The following is a 13408-nucleotide window of genomic DNA, read 5'->3' as shown; positions in this document are numbered from 1 at the left end:
AGTCACTAGCAAAGCATGCATGTCTGACTCTGTCACCTCTCTGTGTGACTGCTCAAGTTGTGCCCCAACTGTGTGCACAACGAGCTCACTACTCTGCACTCCATGCAAAGCAGCCTGCAACCCATGAGCGAAAGAGACTATCCGGGTCTCTCGCTCACTGTATGGCTGTAACAAGATTGAGACTCGACCATCTCGCACCAGTACTACGTGCAATGGGTACCATATGCCAACTCTAGCACCTCTTGCAATCACTAGCGAACCCAAATGCAACACAAAAGATCGCTTAAGCAGCGATACCCGACATCCACTATCCCTGAGCTGACCAACGGAGATCAAACTCATCGTCAAATTTGGCACATGACGCACATCTCTGAGCACGTACGATGCACCGCTCGGTAATGACAGTCTCATGTCTCCTAAACCAACAATCTCATGCAGTGACCCATCTGCCAATCGCACACTACCATGCACTTCGCTAGAATAGCTACTGAACCAGTCACGATACGGAGTGACATGAAAAGTAGCGTCCCTGTCGAGCACCCACTGCAAAAGAAGTGCATTATCCTCAGACGTCAAAAATCAGGAGTAATACAGGAAGCAAATGTGACCTCACTGTCACTAGGGTACTCAGACACTGTATCTGATCCTGCAAACTGTCAAGTCAACGGAGCCTATAGCATCTATTGCATGCTTGAGACTAGCCTGTCTCCTGTGCTGTCTCATATGATGAAAGCATCGCCGTCTAATGTGCCATGAACGACCACAATGCCAACACGTATCCCGTCGGCACATATGTGAATGCCGTTGTCTCACAAGAGTCTCATATGACTCAGATCTGTCATACATCTCATGCAATCTCTGCCAACATGCTCTCGTAGTTGTCTCATACATAACAAGAGCAAATATAGACTCCGCAAGGTGCAAACATATCGTAGATAATGCCATCTCATCTAGCTCCTGCCACTGATTGTCAGACAAGCATGAAGGTCTACCTGCATCACCACTTAATGGTCCATGCAACCCTCGTTGTGTCAATGCATCAAGCATACACTCTCTCCATGTTGCAAAGTCTGACCCATCAAACATGCGCATTTCAGAGAGATCATAATCTGAGCGATCACATGTCTCTGCCATGAGCACAATGTAGCAAACTAGAAAGCAAAATCAATGTCTCAGCACCTGCCAACTGTCCAAGAATATGACAAAGTCACGATGCAAAATCTGTGAGCATAAAGCTCCCACAAATGGCAATGATGCAAATCCCAAATGCCAAGTGTACGAGGCTCCTGTAGAGTAAACCAAGCTCCTGTATGGCTGTAAAATATGGCTGCAAATCAACCCCAAAACAGCCCCAAAATTCAGCTCTTAAACAGCTGCATAAACAAGTCACAAATGTGTCCCAGATCAGCCTACAATTGAGCCATGCATGGACACCTGCAAAGAGGAAACAATGGCTGAAAATTAAGCGTCCAAATAAGCCCTCAAACCTGCCTGTAAACTTGTAAACTTGTAGCTGAAACCTGTTGAAAAACCTCAAGCCATTAGTGCTCGAATCCGGCTATCTAGCTCGTAGCCACACAAGCATACATCACAATATTCACTCCTATGAGTGTGCCAAGATAATTGTACGCGTGTCAAATTTCACTCCTGTGAGTGTGCCAAGTGTACGAGGCTCCTGTAGAGTAAACCAAGCTCCTGTATGGCTGTAAAATATGGCTGCAAATCAGCCTCAAAACAGCCCCAAAATTCAACTCTTAAACAGCTGCATAAACAAGTCACAAACGTGTCCCAAATCAGCCTACAACTGAGCCATACATGGACACGTGCAAAGAGGAAACGATGGCTGAAAATTCAGCGCCCAAATAAGCCCTCAAACCTGCCTGTAAACTTGTAAACCTGTAGTAGCTGAAACCTGCTAAAAAACCTCAAGCCATTAGTGCTCGAATCCGGCTACCTAGCTCGTAGCCACACAAGCATACATCACAATATTCACTCATGTGAGTGTGCCAAGATAACTGTACGCCTGTCAAACCGTGAGCTAATCACCAAGCCCACACTGTGCGGTATCGATGCATACACATGCACAAAAAATCTCCCACCTACAGAGAACACCGCACGCAAATGCTGAGTGCAACCCGTAATCTCTACCTAGATCGCATAAATGATGCGCATAAAACTCCTGGAAAAATTTTGCCAGAGTTTCGACGCACAATGGCTATCAACACAAAATAACCATTATCCTGCAAGCTCAATACGATGAGCAATCAATGCATATCAAACTACACTCAACATACATGCATAAGCTCTGCAAACCTGTGTCCAACAAATGCTCACAAAGGGTACCACATGTGACCATATATGTCATCCACAACCAACCTCTGCACTTGCTCACAAAATCTACTGCTCACCACATAAGCATACATAGAGCATTACCCGCTCAAAGACCATGTATGCAAGCCACAACACTGCAGAAGAACCACTCAACTGCAACTGGCAACACCTGTGGGAGTACTAGACTCAACCTGTACCTAGGAGTCAAACCCGATCTTGTAACACCTCATATGTGCCTGCTACCTGCAGTGTGCACGAGTAAGCTGTCTGCAGCAAAGAAAACAACAGAGCCCAAAACTGTCCTAAAAGACAGTCTTTGTGTTTTTAATTTCAGACCCACCTGCACTCCGAATCAGAAAACAATTCCTTCTACAAAGTCGTAGAGCTTGAAGCTAGCTCCATTTTGAACCAAATTTTTTTGGAATCGAAGCTTTGTAGCTCAAGTTATGAGCAAAACAGTAGACTGCTGTCAAACTGCCAAAAACTGAACGACTTTCTTCTGTGCTTCTTTGAGCTCATAGAAAGGCTCAAACTCACTTCCCACCTTGATGCGTGAGCTGAATGTATCAATCTCACAATGCTTCCGTGTCTATGGAAGCTCCAAGCTCCAATCTGTCACCGATGTAACCGTTGCAAAGCTTGCCGAGAAGAGGGAAGATGCTGTACGCCGTGGGCTCATCTGTAGAGGAACTGTGGACTGATCTGTGAGCACTAGGAAGCTCCTGAGAGCTCTCCTGCAAAGCCTCTGTATGGCTGTCCACAAGCCTCCTCTATTTCTTTGCTTAGATCTGTGACCTCTCCGCCATAGCCGACGAGTTCATCGCGAAGCCGTCCATCTACGCTCTCACACCTATCACTCTGATACCAATTGAAGGGGATCGGAGAGCACCACAGACGGAGAGTGAGAGAGAGAAGGAGACACACGACACACATATATGGGTGGGGAGACTCAATGAGTGACGAGCCCCCTATACACTTATGCTATGTATAAGGTATACAAGTCAGTGGGCGCCCAGACTCTGGGTGGCCGGGCAAGGCCCAGGCGCCTATACCCCAACACTCATGACCAGAGTCGAGCAGAAAAAGAAATATCAACAGTTGAAAAAAGATCTAAAGGAGATATACACAACCGAAATGAAAACCACGGAAGAGGATGGTAAGGATATAATGCATGGTAAGGATGTAATGCATGTTCTATCCGATTACAAAAAGTATACTCTCCAAGATCGAAAAATCATAATCGAACAACCTGTTAGGGAACTACGGAAACAAGGCGAGTCTTACGAAGAACCTGAAAACGCTAAAAGGGTAGACTTAGCCCAACCAGGAGAAGAGCCTAGATCGGCTTACATTGCAAATGACTTAACAGAAGAAGAAGAAAAGCTTTTGCTAATCTTGTTAAAGGAATACCGGGATATCTTCGCTTGGTCTTACAAGGATCTCAAAGGTGTCGATCCAGAAATATGTCAACATACTATACCCATGAGAGACGATGCGAAACCAAGTAGACAGAGACCATACACTTATAACGAAACATTTGCCAGAAAGATCAAAGAAGAGATTGAAAAACTGAAGGAATCTGAATTCATTTACGAAATTGAACACACAGATTAGGTGTCTCCAATTGTGGTAGTACCTAAGAAGAATGGGAAACTACGAGTGTGTTAATCTCAAAAAAGTGAATGCAGCTACCATTAGAGACAACTTTCCTCTTCTGATAACTGAGTATGTTTTAGAACGAGTGGCAGGAAAAGAAGCCTACAGCTTCTTAGATGGTTTTTCGGGATACAATCAACTTTTGGTTGACCCAAAAGATCAGCATAAAACTGCTTTTGCAACATAATGGGGTATATTTGCCTATCGGGTTATGCCGTTTGGGTTAACTAATGCTCCAGCCACATTGATGAGCCATGCTTTCAAAGAGTATCTTCGGAAATTGGAAGTATACATGGGCTATCTATGCGTACATTCGTCAATCCGAGCTGATCATTTTGAACACCTCAAAAAGGTATTCGAGAAATGTAGAGATTTGCTTAAATCCTAAAAAGTGCACATTCATGGGAAGACAAGGGAAATTCTTGGACATATAGTGTCTAAAAATGGCATAGCTAATGATATTGAAAAGATTCATGTCATTGCTGATTTGCCTAGACCAACAAACAGTCAAGGGGGTACAAGACTTCATGGGACATTGTGGATATTACCGACGGTTCATCTACATGTACGCTATAATTGCAAAACCCATGTATAGCTTGATTACGCACTTTGAATGGACCGAGGCATGTGAAGAATCCTTCATGAAGCTTAAGCAAGCTCTCACTTCAGCTCCAATACTGAAAGCACCCGATTGGGATAAGATATTCCACGTACATGTAGATGCTTCAAACTTTGCTATTGGTTGTATACTAGCCTAACCAGGAGATGGAAAAATCGACTTTCCTATTTCTTATGCTAGCCGACAATTGAACATGGCAGAAAAGAATTACACCATTACTGAATAGGAATGATCTATGCTGTTAAAAAGTATAGACATACCTATTAGCCAACAAGTTTGTGTTCTTTGTGGACCACCAAGCCTTGTTATATTTGGTCAACAAGCCATGCAACACATGAAGAATAGTGAGATGGTTCATCATTCTTCTTGAATTTGATTTCACTGTGGTTGTCAAAAAAGGCACTACACACCAAAGAGCAATCATTTGTCAAGGATTTTTTCAGGGGAATCACCTAAAGGGGTAGACGATGATCTACCAGATGTCTATTTGTTCTCCATGGAAATGATACCTAGATGGTCGGAAAACATTGTGTCATTGATGACAATAGCTCAAGTGGATTCACCACTTCCTATCACAATTGATTTAATCGAGCAATTGGCTATGTATCAATTACTAGTTGGAAGGCTATATAAGAGAAATTGAGACGGGATATTGCTTTTATGCATTAACCCTGAAGAAAAGGATCAATACCTACGTCAAGCACATGTTACCATAGTAGGACTTCACTTTGCGGAAGACCAAACTATGTAACGAATCTTAAGACTTGGAGTATTTTGGCCGACTATGAAAATAGATGTTGGATCTTTTGTAAAAGATTGCCATCAGTGTCAAAAACAACCACCCATTCCTCATGTAACATTATTTCAAATGTCACCTGTCCCTAAGTGGAGTAACTATCTGGTTACTTACTTATCGAGCAGAACGTTTCCTGAGGATATGAGTAAACGCCGTCAAAGAGCAATTGAAACTGAAGCAAGAGACTATGCTATTATTGGGAACCAACTGTATCGGAGAGGTAAAGATCAACATTTGTGTCTTTGTGCAAATGAACACGAGTATATTCCGATAATAGAACAAGCACATGTTGGATTAGCTGGAGGTCACTTTTCTAGTGAGACCATCACAAGAGTGATCTTGATGGCAGGCATATGGTGGCCAACACTTTTTGCAGATACCAAAGAATATGTTCGAAGGTGTGATGCTTGTCAACGAGCAAAAATGCCAACACGAGTAGACATCATGCCCTTAAGACCAATGATGGGGGCTAGAGCCTTCGCAAAATGGGATATATATTTTGTTGGACTGATACAGCCACATGCTTATAGAACCCAAGCTCAATATATCATTGTAACTACAGACTATTTGACGAAGTGGGCTGAGGCTAAAGCGACTCAAAAGAATGATGCCAGAACCATTGCTGCATTCTTATATGAGTATGTATTCACAAGGTACGGACTGCCAATAGAGATTGTCAGTGATCGGGGAACTCATTTCCTCAGCGAGGTAATAGAGTCTTTGCATAATGAGTTTATGGTTATCCATAACAAATCAGCACCCTATCATCCACAAGCAAACGGACAAGCTGAGCATATGAATAAAATTCTTAGCTTGGTATTGACCAAAGTGGTTTGTTCAGGAAGGACAGACTGGGAAATGAATCTCCATGCTACTCTATGGGCTTATCGAGTTTCATTCAAAACAGCTCTAAATGCTATACCCTTTAACCTTGTTTATGGTCTTGATGCCATACTGGCAATAGAATTTCTATTGCCGACATTAAGGGTAGCACAGACTCTTAAGTGGATTGGACATGAATTGTCAGAAAGACTTGAAGATTTAGAAAATCTAGATGAGCAAAGGCTAACTGTTGTAGCTTATATCTATGCACAAAAGCGAAAACAAAAACAATTTTTTGATTCCCACTTAATCATTAAAATCTTCAAAAAAGGGGACTTAGTTTTATTCTATTCCCTTAAGCAACACATTCCCAAATTTAAGAAAAAGGAAAATGGACCATTTATCATTGAAGATGTATCTTCAAGTGGAGCAGTAAAATTGTCCACCCTAGATGGTGAACCAATGGCTAATTGGATTAGTGGATGTCATTTAAAGAAATACAATTTGCCACTAACCAATGAATTGCTAGAGAGAATGCATGCAGCCAAACAAAGGAAGATGAAGCGACAACAGGTTATTGATGAAGCCCAAGAGGAAGCTAGACTTGGGGTACTCAAGCGTAAAGCTGCTCTCAAGAATCAACAGATACCAATGTCCATCAACACTTTGGAACTAGATGATCGACAATGGGAATAAAGACGTAGTTTCAACATATGACGACTGGTTAGATGGAATGGATCTGCGCATCAAAGTACAGCTCAACAATCATAGCACCAATGCTTTGGTAGACACAGGAGCTAGAGTGAATGCAGTCAGTTATTCCACATACAGGAAGGCAACAAGTCAAGCATTGACCGCAGGAATAACGACAATCAAAGGATGCAACAAGAATTCAACTCCAACATTGGGCGTAGTCAATTTGAACGTGATAGTACATGGATGTTCATGTCCGTATCAATTTGTATGCTTGCCATATGAACACATGAATGAAACGATGATTCTTGGCATTCCTTGGATGCGTACATACAAAGCAGTACCAGATTGGGATAGAATCAGCTAAAGCTATCACTTAAAGGAGGGAAACTCATTGTTCCTATTGCACCAAGCAAGGAGGAATGGAAAAGATGCAATGAGAAGACCATTCCACGAAGCAAATCTTCTCCATCTCCTCGACAACCAAATGCTACAAGTAGCATGCAAGGAGTCAGGAAAATTTGGGTACCAAAAGCACAACTTGTGGATAAACCAAATCAGATTTGGGTGCCTAAAACTTCACCAAAGAAATAGAAGACAGTTCCAAGGATTCGAGCACAAAATCGAGCATCTATGAACAAGGAACCTAACATGAAAAAAGTTTGGAAGAAAAAGGAGCACTTATCTTCTCCACACACCACGAAACCAAACAAACAGGGGTGAGTTAAGTCTCAATAGGCTCTAAAACACTATACAGCACCAAGCCGACCGAGCTACCAATGGCGAGAAAAAGCTCGACAACCGTCTAACGTGCTACCAACAACTCAAGCAATCAGCGTGCTAAAACACCCTGATGGTACTATCAAAGAGAGAGCACATAAGCTATAAGATTTGCTCTTTGGAAGACACCAGCAGCAAACTTCGACATCGGAAACCCTTGAGTTATTTACTCAAGACCGAGCTCTTTCACAACATATTGAGTTAAATTGCATTGGTCTTCATATCATGGTAGAGCCAATCACGACTATGCATATACACACTTGTTCAACCCATGCACGCAGTCGTCTCGAAGAACGCCATCTAGGAGGGGTGGAAGGGCAAGGTACTAAGTGAAGGGCACTAAGTACTAAGTAATTAAGGGCAATGTTTGAAGAGGGAGGAAAAAGTTCCATGTTAATGTGTGATTTTTTGCAAAATTACCTAATATTGCCCTTATAATTCATCCACAAGGGAAAATTCATTGAAAATATCTTCCTGATGAGTGTAAGTAATGTGTATACTATCAGAAAATCATAAAAAATGATCCTTTTTTGGGTATTTTTCATCATTTTTGTTGATAAGAAGGATTAAAAATGGAGAAATCCAACAAAAAACAATAAAGATGTGTTTTTCAAGTGATTTTCTTAATTATTGGATTTTTACTTTACTTTTTTAGAGAATTTTGCTATTTTCCTTCATTTTTTCAAATAAACAAGTCAAAATTAATAATAAATAGGAAGAAAACTCAGATGGAAAAATTGAAGACACGATGGTGATCAGAAGGACAAGGCGGACAAGCACAAAAATTTTCAACGAAATCAGAAGATGGAAGCGGGAAGCCTAAATTAAGTGGCCAGGCCTACTTCTGCAAAATTCTTGCAGAATAAGCTACAGGAATCCAATTTTGGAAATTTTTGAGCCTAACATAGATTTCACAACGTAATAGGACTAGCGGGGGAATCTGGGGAAAATTGGTTCGAAAGTCCAGGTATAGATATCCAAAGTAGGCTAAAACCACCTCATTTCCACTTGGAGCCTTTGCAGAAAGAGCATTTCGGCCTCTTTCGCGCGACATTTTTGGAGCCCACAGTTGATCTTTTTCAGCGCCATCTCACACGAGACATGAGGGGTAAGTTCTTTACTCATCAATAATCCATTTTGTACGGCCGGTAGCTAGTCTAAAGCCTTAGAAAAAACCCTAGAAATCGAGCAGTTCACGAAGGCCTACGACCTAAAACTGACCATAGCGGCCTACCAACTTGACCAAATCAGACGGGATTTGAACCATAGCATGCCCTAACATAATAGAACTTTTCCATACCATCATATGACCATTCGACTGGGGTCAAGGGGGTCCCCAGTAGAGAAATTAGGGTTTTTGGCAAATATGAGAATTCCGACCTGAGTCCACAGATGGCTTGCTAATGAGGTTCATATACAATGTATATGATTGGTTTGAATCCATCAAGTAAAGCCCTCCAAAAGCAAAAAACGGCTCGAAGGTTACAAAGCGTCAAATTCGACATACGAGGCCAAACTGACTCCAAATGAGCCAAAATTGGACAGGTAGCTTCACGACTATGTTACGGACAAGTCCAAAGCTTCAAAGCTGACCGACCAACCCAACAGACAGAGTAATTACAAAAAACGGTGATTTCAGAGTCGACAGAGCACAAAGTGATGCCGGCATGACCAAACTTAACCAAATTCAATTTAGGACTTGTATTAGGTGTATGAAACATGTTTAGGTCAAAATTTGTGAGATTTGCAAAGTTTTTGTCACTGTTGTAAATAATCACGATTATTTACTTTTGCATGATTTTTGCTTGGAAATTATCAAATCACCTCACCCATCATGTGTACACACCTATTACATGCCAAAAATCAAGTATGAGCCAAAATGACCACCCATTACTTGTAAAATTGCCAAAAAATGCAAAGAAGTCCTTGCAAGCCAAAATATGGGTTATGAACAACTTTTCTTGATCCAAATCACCTCATATTTCATACCCAAGGTCTATACCATGCTTAGAACCAATCTATGCCAAAAATTGTCAATTTTGGAAGAAAAGTTAATAATTGCGATTATTTACTTTTTGGTCAAAATTGGAGAATTTGGATATTTTGTCATCATCCATCCAAAGTAAATATTGTGGTAAGCCCACTAGCCAATTTTGAGTCAATTTGGATTTCAAAATCTCAAATCTACTGTTTCAGAGTCCTAAAACCAAAATCTGGTACCATTTTCACCCTGTGCATCCAAAGGAGCCCATATTTCACTCAGAGCATGTAACTGGCATATACTTCAAGCCTATAAAGCCAAGTTTACAAAAGTTGAAAATTTTTCTCATCTGTAAATAATCGCAATTATTTACTTTGGTTGCAAATTTTTGTTTTGACCATACAGTTTTGTTCCTTGCATGATTTTATGCATCTTTGTTTGTTCAAAAATTGATTTGAAGCAATTTGGACCAGATTCTCAGTATTTCAGTCTAAAAGGACATTCCAGAGAAAAATTCGACAACTCTGCTAACTTTGCACTCTATTCACTGAACATGAGCAATGCAAGCCGCGGAGAAGGCCAAGAAGAAGCTAAACCAAAAAGAGAAACTACAAGAACTGCCTGCGTATCAACTGGACCCCGAATCAGTCAAGGCGGGAAAAGCATCCTATCTTTCTAAAGAACAGCTGGAAGAACACCACACCATGGTCTTCACTAGCAGATTCAAGAGTGAAGAAGGGCATCCGATAGAGTTGCACCTCTTGCCTAAAGAGGTCTACGATGTAGCTGCAAAGCCAGAAACCAAAGAAGCTAACCACAGGTTGGGGCTCCGACATTTCTACAAACAAGAGCCTTGCGGAGTGGACTTTCAGAAAGCTTACGAGCTTCTGTCCACAATCAAAGAAGACGGAACCGCCCAAATATCAAACAACCAAGGAAACAAGGTTGAGGTTGTAATTACAAAAGAAATAGTGGTAGAGGCACTCGGACTGCCCATTGAAGGGATGACCATGCGGGCAAGAGACAGGAAGACTGTGGGCACATTTACCAAGGAAACAGTCACGGCTACATTCGTCGATCTCATCCACAAACAGGTGGAAGAGCCAGCCTGTATGTACCATCAACACTTCCATTTCCTGGCAAAAAGGCCACCAAGGTACACGACACCAAATCACACCGTGGCCACCATCTTTACACAAGTTCTGAAGTCAACAACAAGGCAGCCTGTGGACCACACGCAGTATGTCTTGACAACATTGAAGGCCACCAAGAAGGAGGGTAAAATAACATACTTGGGTGTGCCAGAAGTATTAACAAGAATAGCCTATCATGCCATCGGCATGGCCGACAACCTATCGCCTGGCTTGGATCAGAATACATGGATCTTGGCAGCACAACCCTCTCCAAGAGCTACAAGATCCGGGAAAAGATCATTTAAATCAGATGATAGCTCATCAGAGCGGCACAGCAGTGAAAGCTCTGACAACGAAGAAAAAAGAGCTAGGAGGGAAGAGATGAAGAGGAAAGCTGTGGCTGCCCACCAAGAGGAGCCAGCTCAAAAAACAAGCACAAGGAAAGGACCCAGAAAAGTGGGTACCCACAGGCTTGAAAGGACTCCGAATGAAGCATCATACAAGAAAAGAGACCGAGGATCCAAAATATTATTTAGAAAGAATGTACCAAGAGGCCGAAGCCTTAAAGCTGAAAGAGGCAGAAGAAGCGGCAAAGAAAGCTGAGGAAGCGGCTACTCGAGAGCAAAGCCAGGCATCTCCCCGACCCACCTCACCGCCGTCGGACCAACAGGACCAGTCCATGCCTAGTCCACCACCATCATCGCGATGCCACCATACCAATGAAGAAGCCGAGACCAAAAAAGAAAAAGATTCTGAATTCACCCACCAAACAGAAGCCACACAAAAGGCTGACCAAACCAAACAACAAGAGGAAAAGGAAGCTGGGCTAGAACCGGAGCAGGCAGCCGTAGAAACTCAAAAGCCGATGGAAGAAACTGATAAAGAGGTAGATACAGAAAAAGAGCATATCACTACACATGAGAAAGAGCCCGAGGTGGAGAAGGTAAAAGAAAGGCCAGCAACTGAAGAGACGGTGAGGGTTGAGACCACACCACCTATTTCCACTCATCCAGAAACTGCCGAGGTATCAAAGCCTCAGGATGGCCAAGGAGAAGAACAACCATCCACCTCTACAGAACCACCAGCACCTACATCACAGCAAGAAGCAACACAAGAGGCTGCTGGCACATCCCAACTCGCAAGACAGGAGGAGTGGAAGTCCAATGACGAAGTGATTTTACAAGTAAATGAGTATGCAAGGCAGATGCAAGTCATGATGGAGAAACTCCGCTCAATAGCCTTCAACCGCAACACTAAAGCCAAAGAATTAGAAATGGTCATCGATGCTCTACAAGGAGAGCTCGACGACAGGATGAGTACTATCAACGATCTCCAAAGGCAAGTACAAGAGCTAAAGACAGAAGCAGAACAGCATCAGATAGTCAGGGACAAACAACAGAAGGAAATAGAGGAGTTTGGTGACCTCCTTACTAAATTATCTGATGCCTAAAAAGTGAAAGATGAGCAGCTGACAGAAGTGACAAACAAAGTTCTTACCACCTCTCTGTCAGCTCAAAAAATTCAAGTGCAGTTAGATGTAGCCAACGCTTCTCTCTAATATTCCGAACAGAGAATCAATGATCATGCCACTTTCTTACGACAAATAAGAGAAAATCCAACCGTGGCCTCGATCAAGGGAACAGATGAAGTGTACAAGGCACTTGAAAAGAAAAACAGAGATTTAGAAATGGAGTTGAAGCTTGAACAACCACAACGCAGAGACCTAGCACTGATGCGGGTCCAGAGAGAGGAGGAGCTCCTAAAGGAGATTGCAGAACTGAAGCGAATGAATCAACTCCTCATAGATGGAAAAGCCCGATACACAGGAAGAGGCAGGCACTTCAGAGCCGCCCCAAATTGACATCCCCTCGGTCTCGTTTGCTGAATTTGAGATGCAGTCTACAGCAGAGCCGAGTGGTGACAAAGACTTTCAGGTCCAAATTACAGACGAAGATACAATGCCAATGGTCCAGCTGTCAAAAGTTGAAGAAGACGCACTGAAGGAGAAGATCACCGTAGAGGTGAATGAGTAGTGGAAGGCCGCTATGGATTGGGAGTTGAGAGTTTTATACTCTATCAATGTCACTCAACTCACTCCCAATCAAATCAACCCTCAATGGCACCAACAATCCCTGCCATACCCTCTCATCAAGGTAGAACTCTTACAGGTAAAAGAAAGGTTATACAAGGATATGCAAGAGGATGACGCAAATAAAGACCACCCAAAGTGGAGGTTAAGCTGGTTGAACAAGAATCCAAGATACCTGATTCTGTTCACAAGAGCACCTGCGGCCTTACAGAAAGATCCAACATTCTGTCCTGTATCTAGAGTAAGGACATGGCAAGCGCATGAAGCACTGCAGAAGAAGAGGCCAACTTGGCTCAATTTTCCTAGGTTGCCAGCTCCAGAGAGAGGCCAAGCGACAGAAGAATACATGGTGAAAATCCTAACGGGCACCATGACATTCTTCAAGAGTCTGCCAGATCTCTCCTGTGCAATGCTATATAAGATCTGCAGGATGCTACTCACATGCATACAGGTTTTCAATGAGCCTGAGTAGACAGGAGCCCCATGGCTCTCATTTTTGGAAGGGAAC

Source organism: Adiantum capillus-veneris, chromosome 24 (assembly GCF_014529385.1).
Source record: "Adiantum capillus-veneris isolate H3 chromosome 24, ASM1452938v2, whole genome shotgun sequence".
NCBI lineage: Eukaryota > Viridiplantae > Streptophyta > Polypodiopsida > Polypodiales > Pteridaceae > Adiantum > Adiantum capillus-veneris.
The sequence above is the reverse complement of the archived record's forward strand: the minus strand, read 5'-3'. Positions refer to the sequence as shown.